Below are 24954 nucleotides of genomic sequence, written 5' to 3' on the forward strand. Positions count from 1 at the left end.
TGAGACACCAAGCCAGGAGGCTGCACAGTTAATTACCACATCAAACCCTGGAATGGCTGGGCATCAGCTCAACAGGGCAGAGTGGACACCTGCTGGAGATGTCTGCCAGGACAGAATCCCTTCCTGTCAACCCAGGGTTTTGCCCTGATGTTATCCTCAAAGAGCGTCACCAATGACCTCCAGGAGCTGCTTTTGCCCCAGCCCTGCATGTGGTCAGTGAAGGCTCAGGCTTGAGCCCACCCTGAGCACTGTGGACTGAGGCACTTAGCCAAGTGGTGGGTGAACAGAGAATAAACACAACCTGGCCTGTCCTCAAAAGGGCTTCCCCGGAGAAGTGTAGCATGGGATGTGTGGAGGGAGGCAGGAAGACAGATCTCAGGATCTGTGCTTTTAGAGTCATTTCATCCTCTGCATCTTCTTCTTGTTTCATTCACATGTACTTAAAGGAGTGTCTTTAAGTACACTCCTTTTATTTTTAAAAATAGCAGGAAGTAGGTTCCCACTTCATAAAAGCACTTCCCTATCTACCTTCCATCTTTGAGTGAACAGAAAGACATCTGTAACACTTGTCACCAGATGTGAACAGTGAGGGGAATTTCAGTAATTTTAAACTTTCTTTGTACTTTTCTTTATTGCTTCAATTCATTATAATGAGTTGCAAACATAATAAAGTCATTATTCTTTTTATTTAAAAAATAAAGAGCTCAGCCTGGATGACTTCTTCCCCTTGCAGGGCAACCCTCTCCACTGTGAGCAATCACTAGTTCCATAAATTGGGAAGCCACCCTGTTAGCTTGGAATTATTTGCTAAAAATACCATTTTCTGTTTCACTGTATCCATCTGTGTCCATATGCCTGCAAGTGCTCTGGAGACGTGTACACTCATGGACGTGCAAAGCCTTACTGGCATACACATACATACACATACACACACACACACACACACACACACACACACACACAGGGAGAGGGGGGAGAGAGAGAGTGGAGAATGTGTGTGTGTGTATCTGTGTGTGTACAGGCCTGCACCTGCACATACACCTGTCCTCGTAAAAATGTTTGTAATTTGTATTGAAATAAAGGATTCATGCAGATAGGTGCACATAAATGTACAGGTGGATGAATTTCCACAAGCTGAACACACCTGGGAACCAGCACCCAGATGAAGAAAGAGATGGTTCCCAGCTCCTCTCTCCTGGGATCCTGTCCAAACACTAACTACCCTCCTTTGCCAAAGGCAGCCACTCTCCTGAATGCTGCAAGTACAGGTAGGTGAGTCTTGCCTGTCTACGTAGTTCAGGAGCTTTTAACCAACCACTTGGAGGGAATGGAAAGGATTTCGGGGAGAAATTATACCTCCTTCTAATTAACTCAAATTTAACAATCTCGTCATTTGGGAATGTAGGCAAAAAAGGCAGAAGTGTTAGCAGTACTTGGGACCAAAGGAAATTGCAGCTACTTCCCCATCTCATCACGGTGGCTGCTGGCATTGCAGACATTATTAATGGTCATCACTACTTCCAAATTACAGTTCTTAGACCTGCTGCTTGATCTTATTTAAAACATCAATAAAGAAGCACAAACACTACTCTGTTAAAAATTGGTTATTAAGTGTTCTGATACCTGGATTCAATACAACTGATTTCCTTTCAACCCTACATATTTTATTTTGTGTTGAAAAATGTGAGATGGGCTTCACCCAACTGATAGAGAAAGGTTAAGACCCTGTCTTGGTTTCTGCTTAGTTGCTAACCGGGGGTCCCCTCCTTTCCACCTCACTTTCCTTACCTGCGAAGTAAGGAAGGTGGACAAGGAGACCCCCAAAATCTCTTCTGGGATTCTCCAATGCTCTCACCATGATCCCCCTGCGATGGGTTTCAGTGGCTTCCATGGCTGCTCATTGACTCTGACTCACCTGGACATGGTATCATCTCTGGGCAGGAATGGAGAACAGCACTGAACGTTCTCCAAGAAGGGGAGAAGCCTGGCCTGGGGAACTCAGCCTGTCCTGCCCTTGGGCTTGAGAAATTCCATTCTGAGTCCTGCAGGGGCCCTGTAGGAGAGGCTGAGCAGCCCCAAGGATCCCCAGAGATGGGCAGAGACCAGAGGGGCAGGTGTCTGGGTTTATATGTCCAAGTACCCTCTCTAGTTCCCTGCATCCCAAGCCCTCATGATGGGGCCCTGGATCCCAAGAAGGGTCTATCCCACCTGTCCTCCCACAGAACACCCACACCCTTCGGGCCCTGGTTCCAAGGGAGCAGCTGAAACCAGAGTCCTGCTGAAGTTCCCTGCTCCCCAGCAGCCAGGCAGCCTCAGGTTCCAAAGTAAACCTGCCAAGAGTGTCCTTTGTCTCCGGCCTGTTCATGGTGGGCGGGCAGGATCTGTTTTCTCCCTTTTCTCCCACTGCTTGCACCTGGCTCTGGCCCTGCCCTTCCTTCAGCAGCTCAGGGCCCACGCCCTGCTGTACCCAGCCTGCTCTGGCTACAGAGTTTCCGGAATGCCAGAGTGAGGAGATCACAGAGGTGGTCTGAGGATCCTCTGGGCTTAGGCCAGACTATAGCCCTTAGGTCTGGGAGGCCCTAAAACACCTGAGCAGATCTCTATCTGACAGCTCCTGAGTGCGGGGAGCCTGCGGTGGATGGATTTGATTTCAAGACCTGTCCCCTGTCCCCTAGACACCAGCCACACACTGCTACACTTGCCCAAGAAAAGTTTCTCCCTCCCTATATTGGCTTTTCCTTCAGCACCAACCTCACATCTACTTTCTAGGTCAGGCCAGCTTCCTGTTCTTCCAGCTGCATTCTGGGAGCCCCCACTCCATTCCTGCCCCATGTTCATTTCTCTGGGTTACTGGACACATCTGCCCCTAAGTCCCACTGGTTCTGCAGAGTTGGTGGAGTAAACTGTGAAGCCTCCTTTTCAAACTGGCTCCTCCTAACACCCTTTCTTTTGACTCTGACCACAAGCCCTCCAAACCCATCCAATTCTCCCACCTCCATCCCCAAGGCTATGGCCCTGGGACAGGACTCCTGAGCCCTGCTTGGACCACAGCCATGCCTGTCACCCTGCCTTCCTCTTTCCTTCCACCCCACTCTGTGACTTAGACATTCTTCTTTTTTTTTTTTTTGTAATACTGGGGCTTGAACTCAGAGCCTACACCTCGAGCCACTCCACCAGCCCTTTTTTGTGATGGGTTTTTTTGAGATAGGGTCTTGCAAACTATTTGCCTGGGCTGGCATCAAACCGGATCCTGCTGATCTCTGCCTTCTAAATAAGGAGCCACTGGCACCCGGCTAGACATTCTCAAACACTGTCCACATCCTCTATGATGGCAGCCACCTCCTGCTCCCCTCATTACCTGCCTCCCCCAGGGCTCTTCTGATGGCCCACCCACCCATGCTGTACTCCTTCCTCTATACCACACCCAGCCCTTGCCCATTTTTGGTCTCAGCTGGTCACTGACAGTGTCTGGAATGAGTCTGGTCTCCCCAAGCCAGCCTAAATACCTTTTTTACAGCAGGGATAGGAGCCCCCTCTAACCTGCTGGACAACGGGCTGGAGATATGTGTGTGGTGGAGGGAGGACTGGCCCTCTTGAGGCTTCCTGAACACATGGGGCACACATGTGTGAACGAACAGTGCCATGACCTGGAATATGCAGCCTGGCAGCCCAGGGTACATGTGAATGCTGCCTGGGGTGGGGACTGACATGGGATGATTAACTTGTCTGGGTATGCATGGGCCTGCCAGTTTTAACAGTGAAAACCCCAAATCCCAGGACACTCACAGTTCTGGACAAACCAGCATGGCTGGTCAGCTCTGGAGTGAGGAAGAAGCTGAACTCAGTCTTCCAACTCCTTGCAGCTCCTCCCTGCCCACTTCAATCCCTGACTGATCCTGAAGGCAGGCACACTCCAGCCTCCTGAGTCACCGCTGGCATTTTGGTCTCCTTGGAATCGGAGCCTCTGGAACCCAGCATACAAAGAATATTCTTTGCCATGTAAATTTATGCACAGTGCTCTGTGGAAGTGGCCCCCAAGCTTCCTAGAAAATCTCTTGCCAGTTTCCTCTGCTCTGTGCTCTTCTCTCCTGCCTGGCAGTTGGTTGACTTCGGGGTGGAGTACCCACTACCTTGGCATACAGTCCCACCTGCCCTAGTCTTTACCAGCCCAGTGGTGGTTTCCTTCTGTCTGTACTGGATCCCAAAGCAGAGGCTCACAGAGAGGATGTGGGTACCCCTGAAGCAGCGGTTCATGCCCCAGAGGGGGAAGTCAGGGCATCTGTGCCTCCTTGAGCATCCCCTAGTCACACTTCACCTGAGAGCACGGGACCCTGCTCTCCGCTCAGGCTGACAGGACATGCTAAGAAGATGGGTGCTTCTGGGCTGACCACACCAGAGACAGGAGGGTGGAGGAGAGAAGTCTGACAAGTTGGAACTTCACTCCACTCATCCACTGGAACCCACACAATGACATGAAAACTAGGGAGCTTGCTCATGCTGGGTCTCATTCCCCAAGATGCCCCATGAGAACTTGTAGCCCTTGCATGCACCAGGCTACTTCAGTTCTTCTTTGAGGAGAACAAGCTAATAAACACCTCTACTCAGACTCATTTCATTAACTGAAAGATTCAGTCAACGTTTAATTAGCATCCACTGTGTACATGGTCCTACAAGTGACTTCATAGAATACTTTTCTTCCCAAACTGATGGGTCCCAAATCAACAGGTGTTGAAGAAACGAAGAAGCCATCAGCAGAGACACCATGCTGACTAGCAAGGACATTTTCTACACAAACTTGTTAAGACTAACAAAGAGGAAATGCCTTGGGCCAAAGAGGCCGCCCCTCTTATATCCATCTGGCCCTTCTCTTCTGGTCTTCTCATTTCCCCCACTTGGAGATTTCCTGTTCTAATTAGGGAAGAGGAAGTGGTTAGGGCTGTGGCTTGGAAACCAGCTTGTCCACATGAACCTGAGCCCTGGCCCACCACTCACCATGTGTCCTTGGGGGAAGTTACTTGATGTTTCTCCAGTTCAGTTTTCCCATCTGTAAATGGGGTCAGTAACAGTATACCTGTTTCCCAGGGTTGTTGTGAAGCATAAATGTATTGATACTTTTCAAGCTTGGCACATAGCACGTATACAGTGATTATCCATTGCTATTATCATTGTGATTATGGCTGTCATTGCAATCACGCATCACTAATAACAAGGACATGTTCTGAGAAATACGCAATTAGGCAATTTTGTTCTTGCGTGAAGATCATAGAGTGTATTTACCTAGACAACAGTGTAGGTCAATCATTTGATGTGGCCTCTTTTTTCTCTCTTTCTTTCTCCCTTTCTTCCTTCCTCTCTCCCTTTCTTTCTTGTGCTGGGGATTCAGGGTCTTGCTCATGCTAAGCATATGCTCTACCACTGAGCAACACTCCCAGGCCCAAAACTCAATGTGGTTCTTGATGCAGTCAAGAGAGGTGATAAAGTTGGGCAGAGTGGCTCAAGCCTATAATCCTAGCTACTTCAAAGCTGTGATCAGGAGGATTTGTGGATTGAGGCCAGCCTGGTCAAAACAGTTATCGAGACTCCATCTCAGCCAATAAAAAGCTGGGCATGGTGGCACATCTGTCATCCCAGGTACAGCAGGAGTCATAAATAGGAGGATTGAAGTCCAGGCCAGCCTGGGCATAAATGCAAGACCCTATTCAAAATATACCTTCAGCAAACAGGGGGGTGTGGTTCAAGTGGTAGAGCACCTGCCTAGCAGACACAAGGTCCTGAGTTCAAACCCCAGTACTGCCAAAAAAAATGAAAAATTGAAAAAAAGAGAGGCGATAAGCATGAACCATGTGAGGCAGATGCCAGCATATCATGGCATATTTTGATAAACTTTTCTTTTATATAAGTAGGAGTGCACACTAAAATAATGATAAAACATAGCACAGCAAATACATAAACTGGCAACTTGGCTGTTTGCTATCAAGTTTGCGTGTAGCACCTAACACTCTATGTAACTGTATGAGCCATACTTTCAATGCCCTGCACACCACCATCGCTTGTGAGTAATATTTTACAATGGCTGCCACATTACTAGGTGATAGGTCGTTTGCAGCTCCCTTATAATCTCAGGGGCTCACAGGCTGCAGGCAGCCCATCCTTGATAGAAACATTGTTACCTGAGATGTAACTGCATTATTGGTCTCAGAGATCCAGGCAGAGTGCTTCCTTGCTTCCTTCCACACCAGCCCTCCCCTCCTGGCTCTTTCCTTCCCTATGTCCCTGGCACATGTGAATCCCCACAAGGGCGAGGCCCAGGCTAGTCAGGTGCCTATGAAGAGCCAGATGAATAAAAGAGTGAGTACTAGATCAACCTTCCTACTGCTCCCCTTCCCCTGCCTTTTTTCTGACCTCAGTTTCCCCAACTCTGAGCTAGGTGGACCATGGGCATCCCAGCAGTATCACATGCTCACTGGGAGCCCTGCCCAGCACTAAGCGCTGTTGTGGATCACCTTATTTCATCCTTGTAATCTCCTGGGAAGGGGGAGGGGAGCCTCCCTTCACAGGAAACCTGATGCTCAGAGAACTTGAAAGCCCCAGTGTGTTCAAGCCTAGCTACTGCACTCCATTCCTCCTACCACCAGGGCAGAGCACTGGAGGAAGGTGCAGGGTTTACCTCAGCTACCTGTCTGGATTAAGCTGAGTGGGGGAGAGCAGGAAGGTTGCCACTGGATCATCTAAGGCTGGTCCTCCCCCTGGAAGGCCCGCCTGACCTGTGCCCACGCCTGGGTAGATGCTCCCAGGGAGACCTGGCCGATTTCTGCCCATGCCCAGAGTCAGCACTTTCCCAACAGAAGCTATTCTCCAGCAGTTTTCTCTCCAGTTCTTATACCATCATCCAGGCAGCTGCTCTGGACTGTGGCTAGTGTGGATGGAGGTGTGGGTGTGCTGCTGTGAGCCCACCCTAATTCTGAGGGCTTAGTAGGAGATAAAGAATGCCAATTAATACATTAATAATTTTTAATATTGATTTCAAGTTAAGTAGATCTTTAACTTGATAATATGATTAACAAATTAATTTCACTTTGTTTTTACTTTTTTAAATGTAGCTGGTAGAAAAATCTAAAATTGCATATGTGACTTGAATGTGCAGCTGACACATTTCTGTCGGATGCCAGCGTGCTAGCTCACCAGAACCTAAACCAGAACAGAAGTCCACCTGCCTTGGGGCTGGGCCTCAGACTGGCCTCTGGGGTGGGGACGGGGACTTAGGTGGGTTGAAGGATGGTGTCTTGGCAGACCAGAAAGTGGCCGCCCTGGTTTCTGGCAGTGGCTGTGGGTGGTTGTGAAGGCTCAAGCCACAGGTTGGGCTGATGGGGTGAGGGGTGCGGGGCGGAAGAGGGGAGAGGGAGGGGTCTATAACATGTTTCCAACCAGCCCAGGCAATTATCTGTACAGACCCAGCTCTCTGCCTAACAAAGGCTCCATGGGGGTACCAGCTGGCACTCTGGCCTGAGCATTCAGGTCCTCGCTCCCAGATCAAAGGCACATTGACAAGTCCTTGCACCAGGGCTTCAGCTAAACGGCTCCCTGCAGGCCCCACTTCTTGGAGGCAGCAAAGCATTAACCCTGTGCAGTCCCCAGTGGTGAGAGGAGCTGCGGGAGTCCCAAAGGGGCTTTTCCTTCTGGAGTCTCCATCCTGCCGCCAGAGATCTTGAGAAGTCCTGCAGAATCACTTCAGCCCTCCTCTTAAGGCGAACATGCCCACCCCAGAAGCTGGGGATGCCCTCATTTACACACATTTGCATCTCATTTATTCCAACACCACGGCTGAAGCCGAGGCTAATTCAGATGGCAGGAAAACCCCACCCACTTTAGCTCTGCAGAAGTGATTCCCCAGGCAGGAATAAAAGGGGGTCTTTGAGACCAGGAATTCCCTCAAGGCTGGGGGTCAAAGGAGGAGCTGGCACCTCAGCTCCACCCCACCTCAGCCTCACCCCGTGTTTCCCAAGGACAAGCTGGTTTGGGAGTTTCATATGGGAACTCCAAGCCTGCCTTTTTCTCCTAGCTTCCTCCCTGCAAGAAGAATAGGGGCCCTGGAGGCCTGGTAGCTAGTGGCTCCTTCACTCCATCAACTGTTCAACAGTGACTGGGTGCCACTCCTGGGGAAATGTGTAATTCCCAGGATGCCAGGACCCCCTCCACAGGGTGCAGGGCACACAGCCCCTCTTCCTCAGGCCCAAGTTTTTCTTGTCAGGCCCCTTACTGGTCCATGCCCAGGGTATCTATAATGGGCTGAGTGGCACACTGCCCAGGTGCTGGTCTGAGGGGGGTGGGGAACCTGGATCATCAAACACTCTGCAGCTAGAGGCCCAGGGTTAGAGTCACCTAGCGGTGCATCCATCCCAGACCCCAGTCCATATGTCTACACCACACAGTACATATAACCAGGCCAGAAATATGCCCACTGGAGAGGGTCCCCCCCAAACACTCATGGCCCACAGGTGCTCACAAGACAGCCATCGGAATCCTGACTTTCTAGCCCTGTTCCTTCCAACTCATTTTTCTCAGTACCTGAGCTGAAAAAAAGCCTTCACAGGGTAACTGTGCACTGATGCCATGGCAACCAAGACATTTATAGAGCACCTACTGTGTACATCGAGGGAGACAGACATTCCTCCAGAGAAATCTGGAAGGCCACTCTCTGGGGTCTCTTATCACTCAGAGGGAGATAAACCAACCTACTAAGACACTAAATCTATGCCACAAATGTGTCCACGAACACTGTAACCAAATATGCAACCCTTTTTCCTCAATGCTCTTTTAAACTGAGGTATAACTAATACAAGAGAATGAACAGAGCGAAGGTGTACAGTTGGAGGAGTAACTTAAACCAATTAAGATAATTAAGAAAACATTCCCTTCACTCCTACAGTCCCCTCTGTCTTTTTCACTCAACTGCTTACTTTTGCCTGTTTTAGAACCTCACACAAACAGGTTTTTTTGTACCAGGCTGGTTTTGTTCAACATAATGTTTGTGAGATTCTTACTTCTCATTTGTTGGTGAGTGTCATCTAAGCTATCTGTGCAATGCACTGTGAACACAAGTGACCCTTCTGGGGACAAGTCCTTAATTGGATCATAAAAGGTGAGGACCAGAAGGGACCGGAAGTCCAGCTATCTCTTAAGGACGATAGGCCCCAAGGAATCTTTAGGGAGTTTTTTTTTTTTTTTTTTCCCTTTCCTTCTCTCAGACAGTTCCTGAAACAGAAGCACTGCAATTATCCATCTAATAGGCACAGACTCAGCAAGCAAGTGGGGGCTTTCCCTGGGTTTCCAGTGTTGCTGGCAACTAGCTGTCGCTTTATTTAACTGGCAGTCTGGCTGCATCCGACCTAGCACAGTGGTGTGGTTGGCACTGCAAGCAACAGGCTGCTGGGTGCCTTTTTCCACTCAGGTCTGGCTGGAGTGGGCAGTCCTGTCCCACAGTCTTCCTCACACCACGTGGTGTCCCCTAGATGGATCCCCTCCCTGCCCCAGCAGGGAATCTGCCCAGAGGCAGGAGAGTTGGGCAGGGGCAGCTGCAGGCAGGCACCTTGGCTCTGAGGGGCTTGTCTGGGCCCCTTTCCTGCTTTTGTCCTGGTCAATGAGGCCGGGGCCTGGACAGCCAGGTAGGAAGTATTGATTGGGCAGCCCACAGTCTGATTCCCTGCCCCAGCTGTGTGTGTGTGTATGTGTGTGTGTGTGTGTGTGTGTGTGTGTGTGTGTGGTGTGTGTGGTGTGTGTGTGGTATGTAGTGTGTGGTGTGTGTGTGGTGTGTGATGTGTGATGTGTGGTGTGTGTGGTGTGGTGTGTGTGGTGTGTGGTGTGTGTGTGTGGTGTGTGTGGTGTGTGGTGTGTGATGTGTGGTGTGTGTGGTGTGTGTGTGTGTGTGTGGTATGTGATGTGTGTGTGTGTGATGTGTGGTGTGTGTGTGTGTGATGTGTGGTGTGTGTGTGTGTGATGTGTGGTGTGTGTGTGTGGTGTGGTGTGTGATGTGTGTGTGTGGTGTGTGTGGTGTGTGATGTGTGTGTGGTGTGTGTGATGTGTGGTGTGTGTGTGTGGTGTGTGATGTGTGGTGTGTGTGTGGTGTGTGTGTGTGATGTGTGTGTGGTGTGTGTGATGTGTGTGTGTGATGTGTGATGTGTGTGTGGTGTGTGTGATGTGTGGTGTGTGGTGTGTGTGGTGTGTGATGTGTGGTGTGTGTGTGTGGTGTGTGTGTGTGTGTGGTGTGTGATGTGTGTGTGTGTGATGTGTGGTGTGTGTGTGTGATGTGTGATGTGTGTGTGTGGTGTGTGTGTGTGGTGTGGTGTGTGATGTGTGGTGTTGATGTGTGTGATGTGTGGTGTGTGTGTGTAGTGTGGTGTGTGATGTGTGATGTGTGATGTGTGATGTGTGTGTGGTGTGTGGTGTGTGTGTGTGTGTGTGTGGTATGTGATGTGTGTGTGTGTGATGTGTGGTGTGTGTGTGTGTGATGTGTGATGTGTGATGTGTGTGTGTGGTGTGTGATGTGTGTGTGTGGTGTGTGGTGTGTGATGTGTGGTGTGTGTGTGATGTGTGATGTGTGTGTGTGTGATGTGTGGTGTGTGTGTGTGTGGTGTGTGTGTGTGGTGTGTGATGTGTGGTGTTCATGTGTGTGTGATGTGTGGTGTGTGTGTGGTGTGTGTGTGTGTGATGTGTGTGTGTGTGGTGTGTGATGTGTGGTGTGTGATGTGTGTGTGTGTGTGGTGTGTGTTTGTGTGGTGTGTGATGTGTGTGTGTGGTGTGTGGTGTGTGTGTGTGATGTGTGATGTGTGTGTGATGTGTGTGTGTGTGTGGTGTGTGTGTGTGTGGTGTGTGATGTGTGATGTGTGTGTGTGTGTGGTGTGTGTGTGTGGTGTTGATGTGTGTGTGTGATGTGTGTGTGTGTGTGATGTGTGTGTGTGGTGTGTGTGTGGTGTGGTGTGTGATGTGTGTGTGTGTGTGGTGTGTGATGTGTGTGTGTGGTGTGTGATGTGTGTGTGTGGTGTGTGGTGTGTGTGTGTGTGATGTGTGATGTGTGTGTGTGTGTGTGGTGTGTGTGTGTGTGGTGTGTGATGTGTGTGTGTGGTGTGTGTGTGTGTGGTGTGTGATGTGTGTGTGTGTGATGTGTGGTGTGTGATGTGTGTGTGTGGTGTGTGTGTGTGTGGTGTGTGATGTGTGTGTGTGTGATGTGTGGTGTGTGATGTGTGATGTGTGTGTGATGTGTGTGTGTGATGTGTGGTGTGTGATGTGTGATGTGTGTGTGTGATGTGTGGTGTGGTGTGGTGTGTGATGTGTGGTGTGTGTGTGTGTGCTGTGTGTGTGTGGTGTGGTGTGGTGTGTGATGTGTGGTGTGGTGTGTGTGTGTGTGATGTGTGGTGTGGTGTGGTGTGTGATGTGTGGTGTGGTGTGTGTGTGTGTGGTGTGTGTGTGTGTGTGTGTGCTGTGTGTGTGTGATGTGTGGTGTGTGTGTGTGGTGTTGGTGTGTGTGTGTGTGTGTGATGTGTGTGTGTGTGTGTGGTGTGGTGTGTGATGTGTGATGTGTGTGTGTGATGTGTGTGTGTGATGTGTGTGTGTGTGGTGTGTGTGTGTGTGGTGTGTGTGTGGTGTGTGTGTGATGTGTGTGGTGTGTGTGTGGTGTGGTGTGGTATGTGATGTGTGGTGTGTGTGGTGTGTGTGATGTGTGGTGTGTGTGTGTGTGGTGTGGTGTGTGTGTGTGGTGTGTGTGTGTGTGTGTGATGTGTGTGTGTGGTGTGTGTGGTGTGTGATGTGTGTGTGTGTGTGTGTGTGATGTGTGTGTGTGATGTGTGGTGTGGTGTGTGTGATGTGTGTGTGTGTGTGATGTGTGATGTGTGTGTGTGATGTGTGATGTGTGGTGTGTGTGTGTGTGGTGTTGATGTGTGTGTGATGTGTGTGTGTGTGTGTGTAAGGATGGGGGAAGAGGCGCATTAGCCTGAGAACTGCTTTGGTGCCTGAAGCCACATCACTGCTCCCTGCCCTGCTTTCTTTTGAAAACTGACTCTTGAGCTAGGTCCTCCCTTCACACAGGCCTTCTAGGAATCAATACCCTCCAGAAAGGAGCCTCTACTTGAGAGTCCGTTACCAGAAAGTGTGGGCTCTGCCTGCATCCCCAAGCGACCTTCAGCCTGTGGGGCACCCGCCCTGAGTGGGTAGGCGGAAAGCAGTGAAAGCCCTTGGTGATGAGGACAGATCTCCATCCATCCCAGTGGGTGAGGGGCTTGCCTGGGCCCACGAGCCTCAATAGCAGCTCCATCCTCCCCTCTGCTAATACTCCTGCGGGGCTAACTTTCCACTGCCGCCCTGGGAGATTTAATCAGAAGAGGAGAGAAAGGGCTCAAGCCTCAGAGCATAAACATTCTCTCCGACAACAGGCCTGGACACACAGCCTGATCCTGTGCCTTTCCAAATTCGTGTGTCCTCCACAATGGCTTCCAATCTCACCTCTTCCAAGCAGCCTTCCCTGGCTGCCCTGGGCTACACAGATCTCCCCCAGGGGAGGCCAAGCCCCCCCAACTTCCACCTTGCATTTCCCCTGTCCTGGGCAGCCCTCTTTCTGACTCGGGGTAAACTTGGAGGCCTGGAGTGTCTCGGTATCCCTGTCTGCCTTTTCAGAGTAGAAAACAGAGTAAGGGCTAGAGAAAAGACACCGAAAACTGTCCCATCAGTCCGTGGCTTCAGCAGCCATGCCTCCATTTTCTGTTGGGACTTGAGCACATCAGGTGCCCCACTGGGAAATGAAGTGGTTCGAGGAGCTTGGGTACCTGGCTCCCCAGCTTGCAGCTGTGACTCTGCAGGGAAGGGGTGAGACCAGGCCCAGCAGAGGAGGTGACACAAGTTTCAAAGAATCTATGTCCAATGTCCTTGGTGCCACAGTGCCCATCCTCACAAAGCCTGGTCCTTGGACTTCCTCCCTTATCTGGGGGTCCCACGTCCCAGGAATTGACATAGAATCTCTATAAATAGTGCCATTCCATATTGATCATCTTAAAAAGACACGGTATGTTCTAGGCTCACAGAGAGGAGAGTTATGTCTAAAAATAGTCTCGCTCCCAGGAACCACTGCCAGCCTGAGGCAAGTGGTGTAAGCTGTGCATAGCCGAAGGGACAGTCCACAGAGGGGTGGGGAGCACCAGTCCATTGCCATCCCGTACCCTTTGCTCCACTACAGCAGCCACCTCTGGAGCTTGTTTCTGCCTCAGGGCCTTTGCACTCACAGCTCCCTCTTCTGCATTTCCCCCCACATCTCAGGTTTAGTTCTTTCATGTCATTCAGGCCCCAGATCAGTCTCCTCAGAAGAGAAGTTCCTGGTTAGCCAGGCCAGAATTGCCACCTCTCTCTATCATGCTTCACATTTCCTTCACAGCACTACAATTATCTTCTGTATCTATTGTTCATGGGTGGCCAGTCTCTTTCCCCACTAGTATGAGCACTTCATGGAGCAGTTACTCTGTGTTAGACACCTTCTAGAACCTTCCATGGCACAAAGTGTCCTCTCCAGGTTGTCTAGGCTGAACTCTGCTTCAGAACTCTGTGTGAGGCCAGCCTAGGTTGGCAGAAGGCAGGGGATATCAGTCCCAGGTTCACCCCATAGTCGCTGCCCCCCACCCTCCCCCAAACACTGTCTAGCCTCTGTCCATAGGCAGCCCACTGGCTTGGTCTTCTCCTTTCTGTGCCTCTGTGGTTTAGCCAGGAGACTTACTCCAGTCCTGTCTTCTCCAAATTCTGTCACTCTGGACACCTGCTCCAAATGAGTTCATTTTGTCTCCTTGTCTTAGAAGACAGCTTTTGGAATACGCTTCTCTTTCCTCCCCTCTCACCCCAGCAGTCCCAAAACCATCACGCCTCCCCCACAGAGGTTCACAGGAAGACCCTTCACGCCACCTCCCTGACTGACCCGGTGGGCAGGTAACTATGCGTGTAACTCCCCATCCCCACATGGTTAAGCCACAGAGCTCTGACCCTCACTCTGGGGGAGAGGCACCTTCCCATCCATAGGCACCTGCCCAGAGATGCCAGGGATGCACTGTGACCCAATGCAATGCAAAGGGTTGTTCGAACACTGGTCTCTCCCTACAGCCCCTGCTGGACCCCACTCCTTGCCAGTTCCCCTCTCTCACCTCCCTCTTCAACCACCAAACCCTTCAACGCTCTCTCCACATGCTGTCTCCATGTCCTTACTTCCTCTCCCTCCTCAACCCACTCCAAACTGACTTGCATTCCCACCAAGTCACTCACTCACTCACCAAGAATCTGTCTGTTCACCAGCACATTCTGTGGGCGCTGAGAGGGGCGTTTATCTTGCCGAGGTCACCTGCACCCTGACTGTTGCTCAATCTTATGGGCACTTCTTTCTAAATTATTCATTCTTGTTCATCTACCTATGAACTTCCCAGAAGGGAGTCCCCTCCCCAGGACCCACACTCCCCCTCCCAGCCTTCCTCACACAGTTCTGCCTCGAGACTCAACCCTCTTCCCTCTCTTCCTCTCCACCACGTCAGGGTCACCTGGCTGCATTCAGAACCACTGCTGTCCAAGCTCTACCCACAGCCAAGGGATCAGCACGTCTAGGGGTGGAGCCTGCACACGGAGTTTTTATGTAAAGCTCTCCAAGTGGTGTTGATGTCACCAAGTTTGAGAATCATGGGTTTGCAGTGGCTACTGAATCCAGTTCCCACCTCCAGCCCTGATCTCTTCCTGGAGGAATGCACTTCCTTCCTGGGTCCTTCTCCCTAACTCCCTGCTGGATGCTGGCACCTCCTTAAGTCCTACTGGGCTCACACCAAGCATGAAACACTTAAGCATTTTTCCTTTGTTCTTCCCAGTTTGCCAAACCAGACTTCCCTTGCCCCTTGTCCCCCATGGCATAGCACAAGGGCATCATACCTCAGATGGCCACTGAAGGTGGGAATGCATGTTCAGAATAAGGAATATGTTCAGGTGACATACTCCTCAGTGGAGAAGGAAGATAGGCATGCACCAGGTTCTGTCACCTGTGGTAACCTCCCTCTCCTTCAGCTGAAAGACTTTTGAAGGCACCTGTAGTCTGCCCCGAGGAGGTGGCAGAGATACCTGGGCTCAACCCCAAGTTCTGCTACTTAGATGTGTGACAGCGAGTGAGCTGCTTTACCATCTGCAAAATGGCCATTATTGTGGTCTTTGCCTCCAGGGTTGATGCAAGGAGATTCAGTGACATGAGCCTTGTAAAGCGCTCAGTGAGTCCCTGGCCCATAGAAAGCACTCAGTGCATGTTAGCTATTTTTAGTACCATTACTGATGATAAATTCCCAATTCCTGAGCAGAGCTCATAAGGGGCCCCGTGACTGTGACCTTGGCTTTCGCTCTGCTCCTTGCTCCTTCACACCATGGGACCCAACAGATCACTTGACTAATAACTGTGCTTTTTCACATCTCTGCACTTTTGCACATACAGGTTCTGATAGCTAGACTGCACTGTTCTCACTTGGAAAACTTCTATTCACCCTTCAAAACCCAGGTGGAAAGTTATTTTTGTTACCAAGATACCCTTGACTCTCCTGACCAAAGCTAATTTTACCCCTCTTTTGAGTGAGTTCTGGTGTCACACTTCTATCATTACACACTTTTCCAAAAAGCCTCCCTAGGGATCAGCAGGAATCAGCCTCCTATGAAACAGACTGCCAGGCTGTCCTCAGGACTCTCCCCTCTTTGGCACCATTCCTCCCAGCTTCTTCTTCTTCTTCTTTTTTTTTATTTTTGTGGTACTGGGGCTTGAACTCAGGGCCTTCACCTGAGTTCACCACTCTACCAGCCCTTTTTTTGTATGGATTTTTCAAGATAGTATCTGGAGAACTGGTTGCCCAGGCTGGCTTGGAACTGCGATCCTCCTGATCACGGCCTCCTGAGTAGCTAGGATTACAGGTGTGAGACACTGGTGCCCAGCTCCGAGCTCCTTCTTCATGTTGAGTCCAACCTGGAATTTTCCAGAGGAGTTCTGATCCCCACACAGGGACTGGCCAAGTACCCTGGAGCACGGAAGCTCCCTGTGACACAGCAGGCTAGATGTGAGTTCTTGGCACTTTGGGACCAGTTCCCTCTCTGCTCAGACCCTCTTTGGTCAGTTCTAGGTAGGTCTGGGCACCAAGAAATAGATCCCAAAGGATCCAATCTAGCAACTCTTTGTGACCTTGGGTAAGTCCTTGACCTCCTCTAGGTCTCAGTTTCCCCACTTGTGCAATATAGTGGTGGCCAGGGGGTCAGATTAAAAGTTTACTGAGGTTCTTTGCAGCACCCTGGCTCTGTCCTCCTCACACTCCTGTGACAACAGCACCTAACCGTCATTACCACTGCTCCTGGGCACCTGCGGGATTCTAACTGGGAGGAGATGGAGTCAAGGAGAAGGAGAGGGAGGGATGGAGGGTCTCTGTAGCTCAGGGATCCTTCAGGTCCTGAAGGATGGGGGGAACCTGGGACAGGGCTGAGGTGCCCTGGCATGGGGAAGGCAGCATGTAGAAGGCACAGACCCGGCTCACTGGGAGGTGAGCCTGGAGTCCCAGCCAGAGGTGAGCAGACAGGTGACTTAGGACCTTAACAGAATACTTGTCCCATGGCCCCTACTGGGCTCAAAGGCATTGACACAAGAATGAGTTCTGCACAAACGGATGGACCCTGCCCTCCAACAGGTGTCTGAAAGGCGGACCTAAAGCCAGGCCTTCTCCCTGGCATTTTCCTCACCATCACTACCACCACCACCATCGCCGCCGCCACCACCACCATCACCACCCCTGCATCTCCGCCTGCACCAGCCCTTGTCCCCTGAGACATGGCGAGGTACCTCTGCATCCTCCCAGGGGCCACCAAAGACAATCAAATAACAGAGGTCGAGAGCCGCGTGAGCCTGTCAGGGTTAAAGGGAGGAGGACAGAGAACTCAGCCGAATATCAGCGCTCAGAGCTGTCTCTCCACCTTTAGAGAGGACAGGGACCAGACAGCGGAGATTCGGCCACTTTAAGGCATTAGAGGGCACTGAGATCCCTTAGTGGTCCGACCGCGGAGAGACGGCACTCTGTAGTTCTGTCCTCCGTTACAGCGCTCAGAGATCTCCTGTCAGGGCGCACAGAGATCTCGTCTAACACAGAGACCAACCAGAGCGGACGGTACCCCGGGCCCACAGGAAGGGAGTGCTTGGCCTTCTCCCCTTTCCCAGTCCTACCCAGGCGGCCCCTTCACCCTCGCTCCCGGGAACCATTTAATGCGCGCCTCGCCGCCGCTCTGACCTTGGGGTCTCCGGCCTCGGGAATCCGGGTCCCAATCCCAGACCCTCGCCGAGCCTGCGCCAGGGATAGCGGGGAAGCCGGGCCGAAGCACCCCCTCCCCCGGCCCTCGACAGCGTACAGGGAAACCCGGAGGAGAGGGAAGAGGAGGGGGGCACGCGGCGACAAAAGGCGCCACCCGGGGATCCCCTCCAGTCAGGGCGATCTGCGCCCCTTCTCCCCCCCTACTCCTGGGGGGCACCGATGGGGGAGGGAGCGGCCGGGCGGCCCCGGGGCCGGGGAGGGGCGCAGGAGCTGGCGCTCCCGCCCTCGGGGAGGAAAGTTGGGCGGCGGCAGGCGAAGGGGGCTCTGGCTGGGCCGGGGCCGCCGGGCGCGGGGGCGCTCGCTCACCTGCTGGTACCCCGGCCCGGCCCCGGGGTGGGCGGCTGCGGCTCGGCGCGGACTCGGCTCGGCACGGGGCTCGGGCACCGAGCGCAGGCTCAGCGGCCCCGGGGGCGCGATCCCCGCATCCCACGGGCGCCGCCGCCGTCTCGGCTCCGCGGCTCGGCTCGGGCTCCGGGCTCGGCGGGCGGCGCGGGCTCGGGCTGGGGGCGGGGTCGGGGGCGGGCCCCGCCTGGGCTCGGCCTGGGGCTCGGGGCCCCGGGCTGGCTCCGCCCCAGAGCGACGCGCCCGGGGCTCCGCACGTGGGGCTCCGCCCGCTAGGAGGGAGAGCGCACGGGCACCGGCGGGGCGCACACCCCCACGCTGACCCCGGGGCGCCCTGCCATAGACAGCCGCCCACGCGGGCGCGGACAGACAGACACACGCTGCGTCCGCACGCCGGCCTGGGGACGCTTCGCCACAGATAGCCACCCACGCAGACATGGACAGGCACACGCCGACAAACACTGGCATACACTCCTTCACAAGCTGGAGTACATACACACACACACACACACACACACACACACACACGCACACACACGCACCTCCTCACTGACTTAGGGACCCTACACCAGCCGTGATCCACGTGGACACAGAATCACACTGACATCCATGCTGAGGCAGACACACACGGACATATGCACACCTGCACTGTCACAGTCACACACACACACACACACTGACACTACACTGACACTACACTGAGGCAACACACCGACAAACTCTGACACCCACATGTCTCAGAGACAAACAGCCGCTGACACTGACACAGACACACTCACATAGGTCACATCTTCTAAGGATGCACACAGCGACAACACTGAACTCTGCGCGGTGGTGGAGACTTACTTACATTGACACACATGTGCTGACAGTAACAAGTTCACACCCAGGCTCAGAATCCAGAGTACACCAACAAATACAGGAACACACCTGCCCACATGCACACACACCTCTCACCCTCTTGAGCCATGTACAACTTTCTCTTGACACACACAGACATGGTCACATAATGACAAGAACATTGTCTCACACAAGGATGCTGTCATAGGCGTAGTCTGTGAGACAATCTGAGAGACAGTCATGCACATGTGGGCACAGATTCAAGCAGACTCCTGGGGAAACACCCAGGTGGCAGGAGCACTCTTCTGTTAAACAAGTCAGGCCACCAGCTTTTGCCCATAGGCCTTTGGAAAGACAGTGCCCTTCTCCCTCTGCAGTGGCCACCACCCAGAAGTGTGTGTGTGTGTGTGTGTGTCTTTTTTTCTTCTGCCACATAGCTCCTAGAAGCAAGAACCACTCTTGGAGGGCAAAACAGGTGCTGGAATCTCAGAGGACACTGAGGTGCTGGGTTTAGAAGCCAGAGACTGGGTCCTGTCTCTTCATTATTGGGATCTTGAAGGGATCCATTTGGGACCTGAATGGATGCTTTTCATGTATACAGAGGACTGCCCATGTTTTGGAGGGGATCAGTGAGAAAGTCAGTGTACTAAGAAGTTCAGGACAGAGGACTCTCTGGTTCTGAGCAGGGGCAGAATGGCTAGTAGACAAACAGATGGACCACAGGTGGCTCCCTGATTCCTGGTAGCCCCTGCTGCACCTCGGGTTGACCAGCAGCTCCCACTAGTGTCCAGAGTGGGAAGTGCAGTCATTGTCAATGTTTCAGCTCCAAGAGTGGGATCCGCCTTTCTGGAGCTCATACCTACAAGGCAGGTATAGAGAAAGTGGTAGCAAGAAGGTCCTATCTTCCCTGAGATCTTTCACCATTGGCTTCTGGACCTGGAATGAAGATTCAAACTTGCAAACAAACATTGGGCCAAGCAAGAGAGAAGCTGGAATCAAAGGTGCTGAGGTGGGAGTTGAGAGCCCCCTGCTCCTTCTGTATCTAGCGCAGGTGAGGTTTCACATTCCTTCTTGGTGTTGGACCGGGGATGTTGCCAGCAGAAGAGGTGGGCTAAATCTGTGAATCTACAGGCACCCCTAATTTAAGCGAGGATAGGGGAAGAAAGGCCAACAGGAGGGAGGAATCCACTGAGACTTTGTGGAGATTCAGCTGTAAAGATACATTGGAGTTCTGAGAGAGGCTGCAGAACATAAGAATGGGCCACTGTATCTGGAGTAGTTGCCACCACGAAGGAGTTTGTGCCAGGATGTAGACTCTCTTTGCCAGACCTCATTTAATTAAAGCAGCAAGAGGAGTGTGCAGTGAGCAGAGATCAATCAAAAGGTTTTTTAAGCTAGCATTTCCTTTATCCCACTCTCCCCCCACCTCAGATTCAAAGTTGGATTAAGGACCTTGTCACTGTGGATTGTGCAAGAGTCCTGTCAGGTGTTACTTTATTTCTTCCCCTGTTACCTCTACTCCCTACCATTTCTCTTGGTATACAGGTGTCCTTTCTAATAGATAAAGGAGATGTTTAAAAGTGCATATAAATATTGTTTATGCACATAAGTGTGTTTTCTTTTTGATTGCCCTAGGATTTTCTTTTTATGTTTCCTTCTGTTGAACCTGTAGAAATATGTACACATCCTCAGGGTTCAGTGTGAACACACCATGTAACCTAAACAACACACAGAAACTAAACAGTGTGATACCTCAGAAGTCCCTTTATGCCCCCTTCTAGTGACTGTCACTATCCCACAGGGTTAACTACTGTGCTCACATCCCTCTGCTAGTTTTGTCTAGTTTGATAGTGATTTAAAATGGAATCCTAAAGTACAAATGCTCTTATGCATGGCTCTTTTGATCAACTCTATGTGTGTGAGATTCATCCAAATTGTCGTTCACTTGTTCTTATTGCTGCATAGAATGTCATTGTGTGAATACACCAACATTTATTTATATATCCATTCTACTGTTAGTGAGTGCTTGGGCAGTTTCCAATTTGTGGTTACTACAAACAGCACACTATGAGCATTCTAGAACATGAATTTGTGTGAATATATCTAGCCATTCACACACAGTTTGAACCTGGCAGTGGAGCTGCTGAGTCATAGGACAGCATGTCCCTGCTTTTAGTGGGCACTGCCAGTTTTCCAAAATGGTTCTACCAACATGCCCTCTGCTAGCAGTGAATGTGAGAGAATTCTGGTTCATCTACAGTCTCCAGCACTTGGTATTTTTGTCATTTTCATTTTAGTCACTTGAGTGGGTGTGAAGAGGTTTCACATTGTGGTTTTAATTGGCATTTCCCCGATGACTAATGAAATTGAGCAGTTTTTTCATGCTTTATTGGCCATTTGTGTGTGCATGCCTTTCATTTGTATAAATAGGTATTATTCTAGATTTCATTCTTTTCTTCTGTGTCTTCTCAATGCACTGCTTTTGAGCTCAGTCCACGATGTGGCATGGGCAGCTAGCTCTTTGTTAGCTGCAGTGTGGCTTGCACTATGCATTTGGCACCTTTTATCTAGCCATTCCTCTACAGGTGAGGGGTTGGAGTCAGTGTGTGGATGGAAGAGTAGTAACAGTCATATGTTTCTGTTTTCTTCACTTTGCTAATTTCCGAGGTGGAAGTAAGTAGGCAAAGAAGCAAGAATTTGGGTTTCAGAACCCAGCAGCACTGGACTAGAAGGCATCATACAAGGAAGAGCTTTGGGGTGGGGCTGATGGAGAGCCCATGCAAAGGCCAGCAGACCTAGAGATGCCTCTCCAGCCCTCCCAGCTAGAGGCTGGTCTTTCTCTATTCAACCCACTATCTCTGGGCTCTATGAAGAGGAACTTGGCATTCATTCCCAGCCTTCTTTTTCCTGCCTGCCTCTCCTGTGAAGGCTCTCATGCTTGGTCTTTGCCTCTCCAGTTTCCCTGTACCCAGTGTGGTCATAGAACTCAGGATGGCCGAGAGGCATAAACAAACCATGGCCTGGAAGGGACGTTTCTGGGAAAGCATTGGCTTTCATGATAAAAGAGGCCTGGAGCTGTGGGATCTGCTCACTTCCCTCTCTTCCTCCTGCCTAGAGGAAGGTGGTGATGCTTGATGCTGACAAAAACCTCTCATACCAGGAAGGTAATTGCCATGAGATTGGCCCTGTCCTCTTTCACCAAGTAAGACAGGACTCCTATTCCCAGCCAGCTTGTGTTAGATGGGGTGATTCTGGGAGCCCAGTGGCTTCTGATACAAACTGTTCACTGCTTTTTGATTTTTAGCCTTTCCCCAAGTACCTGGTGCTGGGAACTTTCAGAGTTTTGACGAGGTGGGTACCCTTCCTCTGCAGGCATGTTGAATCCAGCCTTTTCTGCTCTGCAAAGTTTGAGTTGCTGCTCAAACTTCCAAAAAGTTGTTGTCCCATCTGCAGTTGGCTCTTCTGCCATTCTTTTTGTCTATGTAGGGTTTGCGTGTTAAAAAAATAGTTCACTGTCATTTTAGTGACATTTCAAGAGATGCCATCAATGCACTATTATATCTTGAAGATCATCCTCCAGTTTGGCTTTCTACTCCCGGTAATATATTAGGTAGTAATCAGATGCTACCCTCGTTAGTTGTTGGTATTCTTGCTTTTTATTTTCCCAGTGCCTGAGCAGTTGAGACCCTCTATCTTAGGAAAGGCAGAGAAAAACAGAAATATATTCAGGCCAAGGACATGAACCTGTTATCATAGGGGGATGGTGACTCGATCCTGCCCTAATACTCAGCTAAAGCTCTCATCTGAGGCACGATTGCCAGAGGGGAGAATTTGCTGTCTTTTGTGTGCATCCTCAAACCAAATTGGACACACACCACCTGTAGTCCAAAGATGCCAGCCGCAGCTGAGGCAGAGCCACCCCTTCCTCAAGACACTCCGCTGCCATCTACTGGGCATCAGAGAGAAAGCTGACATAATCTGATGACTAGGAAAGTGCATCAGACCCCAAAGTCCTGTGCTGTACAACTGTACAGGGTAGCCCGCCCCTGTTCTTGCTTGCCCCTCCTCCTTAGAAAATGCTGTTCCTCACCCATGGGCTCTGGCCACAGTAGTAACTACAGAGCAGGGCTTGGAGGGCAGAGCTTAGGTTAGGTTTGTCACTTACAGTCTCCATGAGCTTGGGCATGACCTTGCTGGAACTTTTTCTACTTATTTGTAAAATGGGATAATTATCTGCCCACCTCATTGAGTTATTGAGAAGAGCAAATGAAATAACATGGGAAAATGTTTTTAAAGTGGAATAAATGTTTTATGGATTGAATTTGACAGTCATGGTATCTAAAAGCCTTGTTCACCCTTTGCTTTTAACTGTGTTCCCTAAAAACAGACTCTGGATGGAGATGTGCACACAGGGTTTTACCAAGTGTACAAGGAAGCAGCATCCACGTGGCTGAGAGGGAAGCCAAATTGGACGGAGGGAGAAGTTGAACTCCAATGTTGTTGCAAGATAGCCTCAGTCAAGACTCTAGGAAGCATGGGAGCTGAGATGACCCTCAAGGTCGAACCACTTTGAGGCCAGAGCGGGGGCGAGCAAGCCTTTCTCCCTCTACTTCAGTCAGTCCTTAGCAGTGAGCTGCTACTGAGGAGGGGCCATAACCTTGGAAAGGCAGCTCCCATGAGGCAAGGACAATGCTCAGAAAGGTCACAGCTGTGAGCCAACAGCAGCCACACCTCTGACAGCCGGAGGAATGACAAGATCCGATGTTAAGAGGGGCTCAGCAGCTCCCCACAGCACAACCTCTACCCTTGGACACATTTGTGGGAGACTGCTGTTCTTGGCAGAAGAATTGCTGAAGACGGGTTCTGCATATAACAGACCCCTTCTGGGTTTGACTCTGTAAGCAAGCGGCACCTGTGTCTCTGTGATCTGTTATATTCCATGGGGGACATATGTCACCCTGAGTTCTGCCATCTTCACCAAGGTTGTTTGTCTTCTGTCGTGTCCACATCAGTGCTGTGGTGTAGTTAGTAAGAGGGTCAGAGTGAGAGACCTATGCTGGAGCCAAATTCAGCCCACAAATGTATGTATGTGGTGGGGTGTGTGTGGGCACATACAGTGTGTAATCATGTCACTGTTTTTAGCTGGGACATGCACTCTCCAGGTTGTGTCATACTTATTAACAGTACCTGCCTATCCCTGCAGGGTCTGAGATTTTTCCTCTCCTGGATTTGAGTCAAGCTGTCTTTGAGGATTCTGTAATACCCAGTGTGGCCATGTGAACTGGGACTCAGAGGTGGAGAGGAAGGCGGGGAATTGGGGCTCTGTGGAGGGTAGGAGCAGCAGGTCAGGCACAGAGACTGAACTAAAGGTGGGGACAGGGAGGGAACTTCTGCAAGATGGGAATTGTGATTGGGCCCTGAGTTTCCACCAGTTTTATTTTATACCTTTAAGAAGCATTTTTTGGACACATACAACATGAATGAGTCTTAAATATGTTGTGCTAGGTGAAAGAAGCCAGCCTGAAAAGATTCCATATACTTATATCATTTCATTGCTATGGTGTTCTGGACAAAGTAGAATTAAAGGGACAGGAAGCAGATGGGTGGTAGCCAGGGACTGGGGCAGAGAGAGGTGTGGGGTCTACCACAAAGGGCCAGCTGTTGGGGGGCCAGCTACATTTCAGGATGATAGGTCTGTTCTGTGGCTTGACTGTGCATTTGTCACAGCTCACAGAATTGGACACCAAAAAGAATCTGCCCAAATGTAAACTAAAATAATAAACAAATAATTAAAAATAAACAAGCAGGCATTTTTAGCTTTTTGAATGGAAGTGGTATTTCTGTAAGGAGTGGGTGGGGGACGAGAAAAGGGGTCTGTGGGACTCACAGAGGCCTGGTCAGAGCCCCTGATCTGGGGGAGGCCCTGGCCTGTGGGGTTTGATGTCTGCTGCTCTGTGCTGGGCCTGGGCTAGAGTCTCTCACTGCCCAAAAACAGGAGTCCTGGTCTTGGACACAAAAGACTTTCTTTCCCTTCCCCTTTTCTTTTCTTTAGTCTTTTCTTTCTTTTTCTCTCCCTTCCTTCTGATGGTAGCATCAGACCTTTTGTCTCCAGTTTTGGTGGTAAAGAAGAAGGAGGGAGCCTGGCCCACACCTAAGAACTTTCCAATGGCTCCTTTCTTTCCCATTAACTGAAGCTTCCTAAAAATATAAACATCCTGGACAGGATGTGGGCTAGCAGAACCATAAACTTCAGTCCCCAGCTTGTAGAGTAGCTACGATACTGCTGTGTGCCTCAGTGTTTCCATTTCTAAGGGAAAAATTAGTGGGGCAGGGGCTCAAAAATTCTCTGTTTGGTTGTTCTACCTCTAATGCTGAGCAAGTGTTGCCT

At 50.8% G+C, this 24954-nt stretch overlaps 1 protein-coding gene across 4 annotated transcripts in view; it reads right to left on the reverse strand.

Annotated features, from left to right (window-relative positions):
* Positions 1 to 17827, reverse strand: part of Scn5a (sodium voltage-gated channel alpha subunit 5) — a 96640-nt gene extending 78813 nt beyond the window's left edge. For all 4 annotated transcript variants that reach the window (XM_074059837.1, XM_074059835.1, XM_074059838.1 and 1 more), the window contains exon 1: positions 17691 to 17827. The gene's annotated coding sequence lies outside the window, so the exon portion shown is untranslated. The remainder of the gene's footprint in view (positions 1 to 17690) is intronic.
* Between the last annotated feature and the right edge of the window lie 7127 nt (positions 17828 to 24954).

This window comes from Castor canadensis, chromosome 17, assembly GCF_047511655.1.
Source record: "Castor canadensis chromosome 17, mCasCan1.hap1v2, whole genome shotgun sequence".
Classification (NCBI taxonomy): Eukaryota; Metazoa; Chordata; class Mammalia; order Rodentia; family Castoridae; genus Castor; species Castor canadensis.